The 15,071-nt window shown below is 34.7% G+C and overlaps 1 long non-coding RNA gene across 1 annotated transcript in view; it reads left to right on the plus strand.

Moving 5' to 3' along the window:
• The first annotated feature begins 6,082 nt into the window (after nucleotides 1–6,082).
• Nucleotides 6,083–15,071, plus strand: part of LOC143032370 (uncharacterized) — a 134,980-nt gene continuing 125,991 nt past the window's right edge. Inside the window, exon 1 of the long non-coding RNA XR_012967106.1 lies at nucleotides 6,083–6,936. This is a non-coding gene — a long non-coding RNA (uncharacterized LOC143032370). The remainder of the gene's footprint in view (nucleotides 6,937–15,071) is intronic.

Raw genomic sequence — 15,071 nt, forward strand, 5'->3', positions numbered from 1 at the left:
GACTAAATTTTAGTCCGAAGACTAAATTTTAGTCCGAAGACTAAATTTTAGTCCGAAGACTAAATTTTAGTCCGAAGACTAAATTTTAGTCCGAAGACTAAATTTTAGTCCGAAGACTAAATTTTAGTCTTCGGACTAAATTTTAGTCCGAAGACTAAATTTTAGTCCGAAGACTAAATTTTAGTCCGAAGACTAAATTTTAGTCCGAAGACTAAATTTTAGTCCGAAGACTAAATTTTAGTCCGAAGACTAAATGTCCGAAGACTTAATGTCCAAAGACTAAATGTCCAAAGACTAAATGTGACAATGGTTAATCAATTAATAAAGGTTTATTGTATAAATTATGTACATGGATATATACATTTATATACAATGCGGGTAACAGCACGCCAGTGGGGGAGTTATCGTGCCCTAGTGGGTGGAAGGTGAGAGCGTGGGCCCTTTCCCTCAGGTGGGCGGCGTGGGCTGTAAAAGGCAGCCACTTGTCCACGGATCCATGACAAAATACCTCCACCCAAAATACCTCCTAAACCACCCATAATACCTCCATACGGAAACAGCATATTCTATATGTGGACGAACTAACGATTTATATAGCTTGTTAAGTGATGGACTTTTGAAATGCATAGGTATAGTTAGATAATAAACAAACAGGTAGATAATAAATAATAATAAATTGACATATAACTAATAATAAATGAAAATCAAACAGACAAATGATAACAAAACAAAAACAATATGTATAGTATAGAATCCCATAGAAAGTATCATTAGAGGACTTTTTCATTCAGGATTATGGTAGTATGGTAGATCAAAGGAATAATAAATTCTATATAGAAATTATTAATCAAAGGATTCAATGAAAATCAAACAATAAACTCTTTGATCTGTGCACCAATGGTGTCTGGTGATTTTTGCTCACTTGACGATTTAGGATTTTAACCTACAAAGGATTACAAAGGCGGAGCATGCCGACAGGAGACCTTTTGCTCCATATTTAGGTCGGATGCGATAAAATCTTAATTATAATAAATGAATAAATAAAAACTAATGCAAATAACATAAAATACATAAATAAATGCATAGGTATAATTAAATAATAAACAGGTTAGTAAATAACAATAGATTGACATATAATTAATAATACATGAGAATTAGACAGACAAATGATAAAACAAAAACAAATAATATAAAATAAAAGATTAAGTACAGTATCTTGCTTAGGTGTTTACCTAAATGATTTTTAAATGTCATGGACATTTTGGAATGATATTGTAAACAATACGTACAGTAGAGTATAGAATCCTATATCAGTACCTGGTCGCCATCTGTAATGGCATATAGTAATTAAGCCGATTTTCAAAAATAAAATAAAATAGATAGATAGATAAATAAATAAAATAAAATAAGATACATCTGACTCCAATTACTATATGCCAAACTTCCATGTTGAATCAGCCTAACCCAAAAAGTGAAGTACCTACAGTCAAGCAGAAATTCGGGTGAAGCCCTTCTGGTAAGATTACAAAGGCGGAGCATGCCGACAGGAGACCTTTTGGTCCATATCTAGGTCGGGTGCGAAAAAATCATAATAATAATAAATTAATAAATAAAAACTATAATAATGTAAACAACAAATAAAATACATAAATAAATGCATAGGTATAGTTAAATAATAAACAAACAGGTAAATAGTAAATGATAATAAATTAACATATAACTAATGATAAATGAAAATCAAACAGACAAATGATGACAAAACAAAAACAAATAATATAAAATAAATCATAATCATTACAGCATCTTGCTTAGGTGTTTATCTAAATGATTCTTAAAGCTTCGAACTGAACTACATTGCACTACCTGTGCAGGAAGTTTATTCCATTCATTAATTACACGGTTGGCGAAGTTTTTTTCTACCTACTTCCAAATTGAATCTATTTCCGGACAGTTTGAGACCATTGTTTCTTGTCTGATTCTCATTCAATGTGAAAATTTTGTCACTTTTGATGTTGTCAATTCCCTTTAGAATTTTAAAGGCCGGTATCAAGTCACCTCTGAGTCTACCCTTTTTTACTCAGTTTTGTGGCTCGCCGTTGTACTTTTTCCAGTCTGTCAATGCCTTTAATGAGATTCGGTGACCATACGGAAACAGTATATTCCAAGTGTGGACGAACTAACGATTTATATAGCTTGTTAATGAGTGATGGACTTTTGAAGTCAAAAGATCGCGCAATCAGTCCCAAAATGTTATTTGCTTTCTCAGAGGCTGAAATACGCTGCTTGGTTGATTTTAAATCGTTACTGATAATTACGCCGAGATCTTTTTCACTATCCACTTTTGTTAACGAATTTCCAAATAACTTGTAATCGTACTTACTGTTATTTTTACCTATGTGCATTACCTTGCATTTACTTGTGTTCATTAGCCATTTTTCAGACCATTGCTGTAATTCATCTAAATCTTCTTGAATATCTAATTGGTTTAAGTGATCATTTGCCATGCCGCACAGTTTTGTATCATCAGCAAATTTGGAAACAGTAGTCCATTGTCTATATCATTTATATATACTATGAATAAAAGTGGCCCAAGAACGGAACCCTGAGGAACTCCACTTGTAATATTTTTCCGTCTAGAAGTTTTTCCATTTAAAACAACTCTCTGTTTTCGATCATTCAACCAATTACTAGATGAAGTCCCTACACACACCTATGCAAAAACATAAAGTTCGGGTGAAACCCTTCTGTGTGCCCTTTATAATTGTAACACTGATAGTCCTTCATTGCTCTTTGTCTTGGTTATGTGAAACTATCCAAAAATAAATTGATATTCGTATAAAATCATTGATTCTTTGCTTACTTACACATAACATTTCTTTAACATTTTAGTTATTTGGATTATTTTTATTTCATCATTATATATTTTTCAGGTTTTTTTTCCTTTCTTATTCATAGAGAATCAGAAACAATGCATGTCTGATGCTGTGTGATTCTCATATGTATGTCTGAAAGTTGATGGCAGGAAACTAAGTAATTTATCATCTTTTTGTATTCGTCACGTGACATAGTAAAACCCAACTAATATAAATTATTCATGCCTAATTTAACATTTTCATGCCTGCTGTTCAAAAGAATCATCTTTTATTATTTTTTCTTGGTTTGAGATCGTAATATGCAGCACGAATTATGCTGTGCCCAGATGTCGCACCCAGTACTTTGTGACCAAATGTCGTGTCCCCAAATGTCTTGTGCCTAAATGTCCTGTGCCCAAATATCCTGTGCCCAAATGTCTGGATACCCACAGAACATCCCACGTAGAGTCGTTGTTCTTGCCTTTATAGATTGTCCGCACTCGTAAATTCGTGGCTAGGTGCTAATTCCCGCACAGTGCTACCGAAAAAGAGTTGGACTGGCAATTCCATCCCCGGTTACATGAATCGTTCGGTTCTTCACACCACCACACTTGTCAAGGACTGCAACGGCATTCGTATCAGGTTCCAGATGAGCTTCAAACTTGCCTAAGGTTATAGGTGTTGATGTACTTGGTGTATTACGCAAAAATATTTGTTCCCTTTTTACGCTTCCTGCAACAAACTACTATGGTTATACAAAAAAACAACAGTTTATCCTCGAAGCACCCGTTCGTTACGCAAGAGTTGCACCAGTACCCAAGGGACATCTCACCGACTTCTTGGAACGTAGTTTGCGGAATATCTTGGCATTTGCGATGGTACCACTTTGAAAGCTACAATGGGATTTGAATATAATTGGTGCGTTATCCCAGTCCATTCTGTGGTCTTCTTGGTTGGCATGATGGAACACGGCGAAGTTGACGTCAATATTTAATGGAGTTTTTGTATTCCTTTTTTATGTATATATAAAATATGTATTTCTATTCAACTATGTCCTCTTTGCATTGAATATGTAATATACGAAAGCGCTCTGCTTCGTTAGTTTCTTTTTTCAAGTGGTCTACTTTGCGTAATACAATGTACGCAATATCATATTTCATAGCTTATAAATTTTGTATAGCGTATCTTAAATAAAATTCAATGAAAATTTTGTATTTAATTGTATGCAATATTAATGTAATCTTTGTATTGTAAAGAAATAAACAACAACAGTTTTTAAAATAAAAATGTTCACTCTACCACATGTTCGAACCTCACAAGAAATTCTAAAATTATTATGTTTTTGGCCAACTTCATCAACCACGCTTAGCAGGGTTGCCAGGTTTTCTACCAGGAAAAATGCCAAATTCTGACAAAATGCTGCAAAAATGTTTTTAAAACATGCCCCAAAAATGCCAACCATTACATTTTCTAAGATTTTTTTTTGTATTTTGGTTTTACATGTGTAGTTAAAAATAATGTATATAACTACAATTACAATATGAAAAATAGTTTTTACGGTTGACTAGCCAATATAATACAATACCACATGATATAACCAAGATCAACTAGTTAAAGATAATGTGTATAACTACAATTACAATATAAAATATTTTTCTACTGTTGACTAGCCAATGTAAAACAATGTCACATGATATGACCAAGATCAATTTATATCATTCATGTACATCATCATTTAATTCTAGCGGTACTGTAATAAACCACCATCCTCTGAAATAAATCTACTTCAAGACTGTGTGAAAAGGAAAGAAAGATATGAACTTCCAAAATAAAATATATTATACTCCGTATTATGTGAGAAAGAAAAAATACCAATAACTAAAATAAAATGTATTACTCCATACATTACGTTTAAGTTCCTAAGTAAACTTTTTGGTATCCTCTACAATAAATTAAACCAGTTTATTAAACAACCTCCTAGAGACTCAGATGTACATAAATAGAAAATACATTTGTGACTTTTCTATTGTGTCTAAATATAATCAAAAGCATCATCAGATTTAGAAATGTTTGATGCACTACTGCGTTATTACATATTTTCACTAAAGAAGAGCTGAAACATCCTTTGGCTAGGCACAAAATCTTTACATTTCCCACATAACCAAGATAAATTTATATCATTCACATACATCATCATTTAATTCTTGATACAAGTAAAAGAGTGATCTCTAATCACGCCCCCCAAAAATGCCAAATTCCCAAAAATGCCACCCAACAAAATTTCCTGCCAAACACAGTAAAAACATTCCAAAGATACAAAATTTGGCATTAAAAACGCCAATCTGGCAACTCTGACGCTCAGTGATGATCTGCATTCGCAGAACATAGATGGCAGGCTAGCGGTAACCATGAATCGTAACCACGAATCGTAGCTGGGGTCGGTAATTTTGCAGAGGATAAAAACGTTACTTCTCTTTGATCAAATTACATGAAAATCACACCTTTTAAAGAAAATAGTTCAAATAATGCAACCATATGCTAATTTGTTACGGTATATGTAGCTGTGGTCGGTCATACTGCAGAGACTAAAACATAACTTCTCTTTGGTGAAATTACATAAAAATCCACACATTTTAAAGAAAAGAGTTTAAGTAATTCAACTATATGTAGTCTATTACACTAATAACACAACAATAAGAAACTTAAAAGTGTAGTTTGATCCATACCACCAGTAATCATAGACGGCGGGCTGGACGAGTCGTAGCTGGGGTCGGTAAAATTGCAGATGATAAAAACGTAAGTTCTCTTTGATCATATTACATGGAAATCACACACTTTAAAGAAAATAGTTCAAATAATGCAACCATACATATATAGAAGTGTGCATTTGAGCAAAACCCGTCCTTTTTTGTATTTTCTCTGTTTTCTCTGTTTCTCTGCAATTAGTGAGACCCCTTGGCATAAATGTGATGATGTGATAAGAATAGGAATTGTTCTGGTAGGTGTTCTTTGGAATTAATAAAATTATGAAATAAAACCTAAGCTTTCATTTGCCCATATTACCACATATAATACCCATGAAGACAAATGATAAAGAAATTCATATGTATATAAATCAAATAAGAGAATTATATATATATGTGTGTGTGTGTGTGTATATTATAATTTTTTCTTTATATTTTATGAAAAATTCAGAGGTATGAGAGATATATATACGAGATATTGTCAAATGTCAAGTATGTGAAAGCAAATACTATTTACACAGTAATGGTTACAAATGAAGTAAAAAAAAAAGTATTGAACTAAAATAATAATCATATACAAGGCCGAAAATATCAATCAATATATAATTCTAAAAATATATAAAATACAATAAAATGGCAACAATAGCTATCGCTTCGATTTTTAATTTTTCAACCGCGCAATAGATGGCGTTAAAACCCCAATAGTCTAGCGGTATTTGGCATTAATTCTGGCTACATATTTTTGCTAAACACCTTACGAACCCTTCCTGTCTTTCTTTTATAGTCTTTGCTTATGTGCTGTGTGGGTGTGCTCGCGTGTGCGTGTAAAAATAAATAACGTTTTCTCTCAAACCAATACATTGAATAGAGAACGGAAAATGGGGTGACTACAATTTTTATCCATGTCTAAAGACACTCTTTTCATCGAACGCATGAACGACAATATGTCTCCTCATTAATAAAATCTTTATCTATGATATGAACTTCATTTTATTTTGTCCAGGTGGGAAATAATCTTTTATGAAACCGAACTGCGTTTTTCATCCAATACATATAAAGAAACTTTTCCTCAAACGCATGAACTCGCCAATACGTCTCCTCCGTATATAGAATGAAGCAGAAGCCTGATGATATACCTAAACAAATTATATTTGGTTTACATAGGAACTTTAAGGGAAAACAAGTTAATTCTATGAAATTTCGACATTTCAAAGTTGAAGTCTCTAAACACACGCCATATCGACGCCATATTGTAAACAAACATCAAACTTCAAAGAATCAGAAAAATAGTTATTTAACCCTGCCAGTGCCGGCACCCAACCGTCCTTATAGATATGCAGGTAATGGAATATTTATTACACTGTTTATTATGATTTTATAGTGTGTAAATTTAGATTTAAATGTTTTTTACGAAAAAATTACATCGGCGCAGTCAGTGACCACATATGATTTTATTCTGATCACTGAGATTTTTCCGAATTGGCGATGCGGGATAAAGCGTGTCATTCAATGTTAGCATGAATTTTGTAATCATGTTGGCCCACTGTGCGGCGTCGTGGAATTTTTTCCCCACTCAACATTTGGATTTTTTAAATATGGAACATTGTTTAGGTACGGGCACAAATTTTTCATTTTCATTTTAACTCTTAAGTTATTGTTGCATATGAAAGGCAATTTTATTAGAAACAAAATGCTTTTTAATTTTTTGAAATAGCTAAAAAATTAAGTGAGATACGATTTTTTGAATTATTTTTTTTAGCCCGCATTTTTGGCTGGACTTCACCATGTCCATAGCAAAATGTTAGAATTAAGGGTGGTCATTTGTAAAGATTTCGGTAAAGAAATACACGTTAACTCTAAACCACTGGTCCAATTTTATTAAAATTCGGAATACTTGGGTTTTAAGGATCAACAAATCACATGAGTATGTCAAAAACAATGCAAGACATCTCCATCATACCATATTTGCCTTTACATGGCAACCATAAAGTTGCCAATTTTCAGATTATCATAAATAAAATCCAAACCCCTGGCCCAACTGACATGCAACTTGGCATTTCTAGGTTTTATGGGTCAATAAAACACCTGAGCATGTCAATAACATTGCAGGACCTTCTTCTGACACCATTCTTACAAATATCTATCACGTTGCCATGGCAACTGTTGTCAATTTAGAAATAATCAATAAAATCCAAACCGCTGGCCCAACTGACATGCAAAGGTTTTATGGGTCCAAAAATATCCTGAGCATGTCAAAAACAATGCAGGACTTTCCTCTTACACCGTTCTTACTGACACCTATCACGTTGCCATGGCAACAATATGTCGAATAGGCATCTAAGCTTCAAGAAACTTAGATTGCACAACTGCGCTATTACCAACGATTTCAAAGTTGCTCATATCCGGTAGAATAGAGGCTAATAAACAACATTATTACATTTAATATTATATGATTTAGTTTCTTGCCTTTACACTTTTACTCGGAAAACTAATTTGCCAAGGCTAATATAAAAAATTGCGTTGAAACCGGCAAGAATTAGTAAAGTTTTGAAGAACTGGGCATAAACTTGTTTAACAACAAGATAATTTTAATACCCTGTGGATGTGCTGAACGCTCCAAGCATTCAAACTAAGCCAAACAAAAATCAAAATCCAACGGGGTGCAAAAGATGGCGATATCAGCGCCGCGCATGGTTTTGCGCGTGACCATATGCCTACATGTGATGACCCTAAGCTCAAACATCAAGTGATCAACGATCTTAAGCTTCTCATTTCCGGGAGAAAATAAGTTGATAAACATGTTTATGTAAATTAAAATAATATTTAGTGATGCCTTACCTTAATATTTTTACTTGGAAAACTATGTTGCCAAGTTTGATAACCAAATTTCCGTTTAAATCGCTGAAAAACTGTTTCTATTTTAAGAATTGGGCATACATTTGCAAAACAACAAGGTAATTTGAATATCTTGCGCATGCGCTGAACGCAGCAAGCATTCAAACCAAGCTAAACAAAAGCATGTGTGAAAAGAAAACACTGCCTACATCTGCTCCAGAAAGAATCAGGACCCTATTGGCCTCCAGCTTCACATATAATGGTCCCAGAATCTTCAATAGCCTACCAAAACATATAAGAGAGACAAAAATCTACCCAGTCACAAACTTTAAACGACACCTAGATAAATATCTGAAGCAACTGGCAGACGAGCCTCCCATACCTGGATACATGGCTCATTGCAGGGCAGCCTCAAATTCCATCCTAGACCAGATCAACCTACAAAAAGGAGATTCCCGGACTGGTAGTAGCAGTGGATCACCACAGCTATGAGGAAGACCCTCACTGACAGACGCTTTTTCAATAATTTCATTATTTATTTTGATCGGCTTAGTGCTTTCATTATTTTTGTAGAAAAGTAGGTAGTTAGTTTTATGATATGTTTAAGGATAGTTTATTGGCTGAAAACCAGTTGGATAGCTGACATAATCCTTCATTAATTGTCTTGATCAGTTTGTCGGAATTTATATCGGAGCATAGAATGGTGGTATCGTCAGTGAACAGTATAAATTTCATAAGGTTGGATACATTTGTAATGTCATTAATGTATACCGTATTTTCCGGCTTAAAATGCGCATCGGGTTATAATGCGGACCCATATACTTCGTTATCTCAGTACACAGATAGCGCGCACCGACGTATAACGCGCATGTCAGGAAAAGTCACTGGTGGCTAAAGCTCGTGAACTGCATGTATGCGACTCCTGCTTGCGTTGGTCCATTGTTTTGTGGGAAATTTGAGCCATGAAAAGTTTATTGAATACAAAATGTACATGAAAAATTTCGGATTTTTACAGAAAAATTGTAATTTACTATCCTGAGGGAATAATTCATCTTACAAGTTTTTATCACCGTGTTCAAGTTTTTATCACCGTGTACAAGTTTTTATCGCCATGCAGCAACTATGTTTCGGTTCATAAGTGTCTTTACTGAAGTGACGTTTAGTTTAACAAACTCTCACAAGAGGGTGTTGTGTGTAGGCTAGATTGGCAATAGAACTGTTAATCTGAGCCCTGATCTCGCATATTCCGGGTGAGCTAAAACGGCCAACGTTCATGATGTTGGTACCAGTGCTGTTTTAAGGATCCCAAAATTTTGCATAGACTACGATAATTAATGTTAGTAAAAATAAACCAATGAAATAACGGCGATTAATTACTTAGTATCATATGAAGGAGGTTACATGGAGAAGTATTTTTCATTGGCTAGAGCCACCGCTGGGAAATCTGTTGATTTGTCACTAAATTAAGTGTCAGTTTAGGCATCAATCAGCACACAACTAAGAAAATGTCGGAACTACATGTACCGGTATATGACTCATGTTGTGCGTTGGTCCCTTATTACTTTGTAGCTTAAATAGTTTGTAGGAAATATGATCTAAAAAAAGTTTATTGGAAGTAAAATATACAGAAAAATTTCGGGATTTTTACAGAAATTTTTCATGTTATATCTTGAGGAAATAATTCGTCTTTACCATTTTTTATTTAATACTGAAACAAACTACAGACTGTTTCATTTTAGCTTTGAACCTACAATGACAGTGGTGAAATAGGACAGTCTCTCATCGAGGTGACGTTTAGTTAATATAACTCCCGAAAGAGGGTGTTGTAGTCAGGTGTTTGACACGAGTTTATGAACGGCCGCAACGGAATTTGTACCATACCTATAGTGAAGCAACAAAGCCAACATAAAGATTCAAACTAGGATGCTGTGAACATGGGCAAATATCATGAATATTGATCATGTTTCATGGTGTTTAGGCCTATTTAAACATGAAAAATAAGATTCGATAGATACCTACCTATACCAAATATTCATATATCCCATGCTGGCGTATTCTTTCATGTCACCATGGCTGTTCTTCTTGTTCTCACGGAACGTCACGGAGAAGTGTGCCGTCCTGACTTTGTGACGGCCAACATCGTCACGTTGTGAAAAAAATTACACAGCCACAGAATTTTTATCGTAGGCCGTAGATAATGCGCACCACCGGATAACGCGCACCCCCCATTTTTAGGCCCTTCCAACGGAAAAAAGTCGTGCACTATACGCCGGAAAAGACGGTAGTAAGAATAGTTTGGGTCCTAGATCTGAACCTTGAGGTACTCCGCATGTAACTGGTAGAATATGAGATCTTTCTTCCTCAATGGCTACATATTGTTTCCTGTTTTTTAGATAACTTTTTAACCAGTCATTAACTTTACCTCTTAGCCCATAGTATTCGGCCTTTCGAATTAGGATTTCATGATTTACTGTGTCAAATGCCTTTTTTAGATAAATATGCTGGCTGTCTTTTTCTTTTGTTCTATATTGTTAGTTATCTCTTCAATTAATTCCATTACTGCTGTTGACGTTGAAATCCATATTGACTATGGTAAATGACGTCATTTTTTTTTTAGAAATGAGTCAAGGCTAATTGTGAATAACCTCTCAATAATTTTGGAAAACTGTGGTAATAGTGAAATTGGTCTATAGTTATTATAACTTGATTTGTCGGCTGATTTGAATATCGGTATTACTTTTGCTATTTTCATTGCATCTGGAAATATTCCTTGTTCAAATGATTTATTGCATATTGTCAGAAAATGATTTTTGATGATAGGCATAATTTGTTTTACGAGGTTCATATTGATTCCTGTGCAATCGAGTGATTTCTTGTTCTGCATTGATTTTACTGTGTTCATAAGTTCGTTTTCCATGACGGGTTTTAAAAACATAGTGTTACTTATTCGGTGTTTCAAAAATGTCTCATAAGTTTGATGTGTTGTCTTTATTTGTTTCACGAGGTTAGGTCCTACACAGGAGAAAAATTAATTAAATTCGTTTGCCACTTCTTTTTTAGTTTTTCCGTTTTTAATAATGTCTATGAATTCATCGGTGTTATTAATTTTGGGCCTAGTTAAGTTGTTTATTACTTCCCATGTCTTTTTTATATTACCTTTATAATTTTCAAGCAGTGTGTCATAGTATTTTTTTCGCAGTTGCGTAAAATTGTTGTAAGTTTGTTTTTGTACACTTTGTATTTGTTTTTGTCTGTCAAGGACTTGCTTTTAATAGATTTCTTGTAAAGTTGGTTTTTCTTTTGACACGCGTTCTTAAGACCGTTTGTAAACCATGGTTTTGAGTTTACGTTACATGGTTTTATTTCTACTTCTCTCTCTGGGCAGCATTTGTTTACATTACTCATGATAATGCTTACAAATTCGTTATATGATAGATTGGCATTTTCTGACTCGTAAACCTGATCCCAATTTTCTTCTTTTGCATTGACAGTTGCATCATGCCTTCTCATGACATTACTGTATAAAGTGCATATAATGCTTGATATCTGCCACAAACTTGTTTCAGTATAGAATATCTATCACTGCAAAGTATTTTTATGTAATTTATCTCTTCCAGCTGGCATTCACCTCTCAAATTTTTATGAAAACAAAGCTCCCCCAACCCGAAAGGAAGTGAAGGGATTTGTGATAAAAGATGAGCCCCAGTCTGATTCTGATGTTGAGGAGTTGGAAATATTTCTCGGCATCTGCATTTATATGAGTGTAGTAAAACTTAGACTTGTAGATACTGGCATCCTGAAGCTAATATAAGGTCTGTGGCAGATTACATGTCTCGCAAAAGGTGGGAAAGAATTAAGAGTTGCCTTCATTTTGCAGACAACACAAAAATGCCTGAAAAAGGTACACATGAGTATGATGAATTGTATAAGGTCAGGCCATATGTGAACATTCTGAAAGAAAACTTTAATAAGATTCTTTTGAGTATGAATGTTTGTGTTGATGAGATGATGTTTCCTTACAAAGGTAGTTGAGGTCCTCGTTACTACATCAAGTCCAAACCTAACCTTTTGGGATTTAAAGTTTGAACTTCAGCTGATTCTTTTGGCATTGTGCATAATTTTGATATGTGTGTTGGTGCAACACCAAAAGTTCCTGATTTGAAATCCAGTGGTAGTATTGTTTGTAAATTGGCGTCTATTATTCCTCACCGTAAGAATCACATACTTTTCATGGATAATTTGTTCACAACAGTTCCTCTGTTTTTTTTTAAATGTTCAAGAGTTATATTGTGCATGGGAACTGTTCGGAGTAACAGACTTGCTGGACTGAAGCTTATTTCAGATAAGGACCTAAAATCAAAGGGAAAGTCTGCCTTTGTAGAATATGAAGGAAAGGTTAGCACATGTGCAGGTTCTGTAAGGGTTGTTAGATGGAATGATAATATATGTACAGTCATGTCTACAATGGGATATACTCAACTTGACACAAAGGCTATTGGATGCTGGGACAAAAATGTATCCACAACACAGAAAAATGATGCAAGGGGTCCTGCTCTTATCAAGTATTATAATGCTAACATGGGAGGTGTTGATAAAATGGATGCCCTTATTGCTTTTTATAGGATGTTTTTCAGATCAAAGAAGTGATATCATCAGCTTTTTTATAATTTTTTTGATGTGGCAATAGTCAGTGCTTGGTGTACAGATGGGATCACACGGCTTTTGGTGTCTCTGCAAAGTCTCTAAAATTACATGATTTCAAACTAGTTTTGTCCTCATCCCTGCGTCTGCAAAATGAGCCATTGACAGGTAGGCCATCAGCTGGTGGAGTTGATGAAAAGCAAGCTGAGAAAAAGTGCAAAGGTCATAACACTAAAGCAATTCCTTCTAAGGCAATTAGGCATGACCAGTTTGAATATTTTCCTGTAACTCTAAAAAAAAAGAGAAAGGTGCAAAATGCCTGGTTGCAAGTCGTCACCTGTAACATGGTGGTTGAAGTGTGAACTCTGTGTATTGCCTCAGACAAAAGGTGTTTCTTGGATTTTCATGGGGTTCACTATGATCTGCAAACACTGCCACATGAAAAATGAATTGATCTTTCTAGTACAAGAAAAAAAGTTATGTTTCAGGAGTTTTGACTCATTTAAGTACCTTTTAGTTGGTTTTCATTTGTCTAATTGGGAATGTGAGATAAGGTATTTCTTGATCTGTAAACATTGTCACATGCATAAGGAATTGATTTCTCTTATACTTGATAAGAAATTTGTGGTACAGGAGTGTTAGATATTTTACCAGTACCTCATAGATGGCTTTGATTTTTAAAAATCTATATTTTTTTCATTCAGTCTAATAATGAAATATAGCAAACTTCACTCACTACATTCATTATTAATCGTATCAAATGTTTTTATCATGAAAAAATAATCATTTTCACTTTCAGGTAAGATTAAAGCTTGGTATGTAATGATTCTGTATTTTGGCTATATTTCACTAAAAGGCCTGTCCTGTGCTCAGATCATCGAAAAAGGCACGTTTGAAAAAAAAAATATTTATAAGAAAAAGTTAAAAATAAGGCAATTTTTGTAATCTGGAATGCAAAAGCAATCAAAAACACCTACTGACATTTTTTTTGGAAGCGGGAACTTAATGCGTACCATAAAGGGTTAAGGATGATGAACAAATAGTTAGGTCTATAGCAGAACTTGGGTTGTGAAAGACATCAAACCTAGTTTTGGAACAGTCATTCATCAAAATGACATCGTTATTATCAATAAATTCTTCAATTATATTGCCCCAGGGGTCACACCTTGATTCACCCCATAGAGGATGCTTGGCGTTAAAGTCACCCATTAGAATAAAAGGCTCAGGGAGCTGGTCAACCAAAGATTGTAGGTCATTTAACTCAAACTGATGGGGGTGGTTATATATGTCTAGGAGTCGATCTTCCAGTTCAGGTTCCAAATACAAAGAACATAAAGTGATCCATTTAGTGGTAAAGATTTGTACTGCACAAGCCTGCAACACCGAATGTAGGTGGACACTTCTGTGGTTTACAGATTTCTTAACAATGATACCAGTACCTCCGTGGGCACGGCCCCCAACCATAGGAGGAGATCTGTAAAATTTATAATTAAGTCCAACATCAGGGGATAAATCGCCAAGCATAGTTTCTTGGAGACAAATAGCAGACTCATCATGTTCTTTAAAGAGAATCCCAACCTGCTCTCGATGAGAATTAAAACCTTGAATATTCCATTGAATTATGGACATTATACTGTTTTCTTTTTCTTTTTTTGGGTCTACTGGTCTGGCAAGAGAAGTCTGGGAGAGAGAGGGTCTACAATATGGGTTCTTTTCTAATTTCTTTGCTTTCGCGGGTGGCACCCTCCTCTCTGACAATGGTCCAACCGACGATGTAGAGTTTGGGTTATTAGTTCCTTTCTTAGATTGCATATCACGATTTGAGGAAGAAGATGGAGATGAGAATGGACTGTGGAGTCTTACTGCGCACAGCTTCAGACTCCATAGATTTGCTTCTGTGCGCCTCAATTGAGTGAGGCGCATCAGTCCGTGATACCTTTATTGGGGAGCCCCCAAGTTTGGAAGGTTGACTGATTGATAGGAGGCTTTATTAAAGGAA

Source organism: Oratosquilla oratoria, chromosome 13, assembly GCF_046742065.1.
Source record: "Oratosquilla oratoria isolate Oo_2021 chromosome 13, ASM4674206v1, whole genome shotgun sequence".
Lineage (NCBI taxonomy): Eukaryota > Metazoa > Arthropoda > Malacostraca > Stomatopoda > Squillidae > Oratosquilla > Oratosquilla oratoria.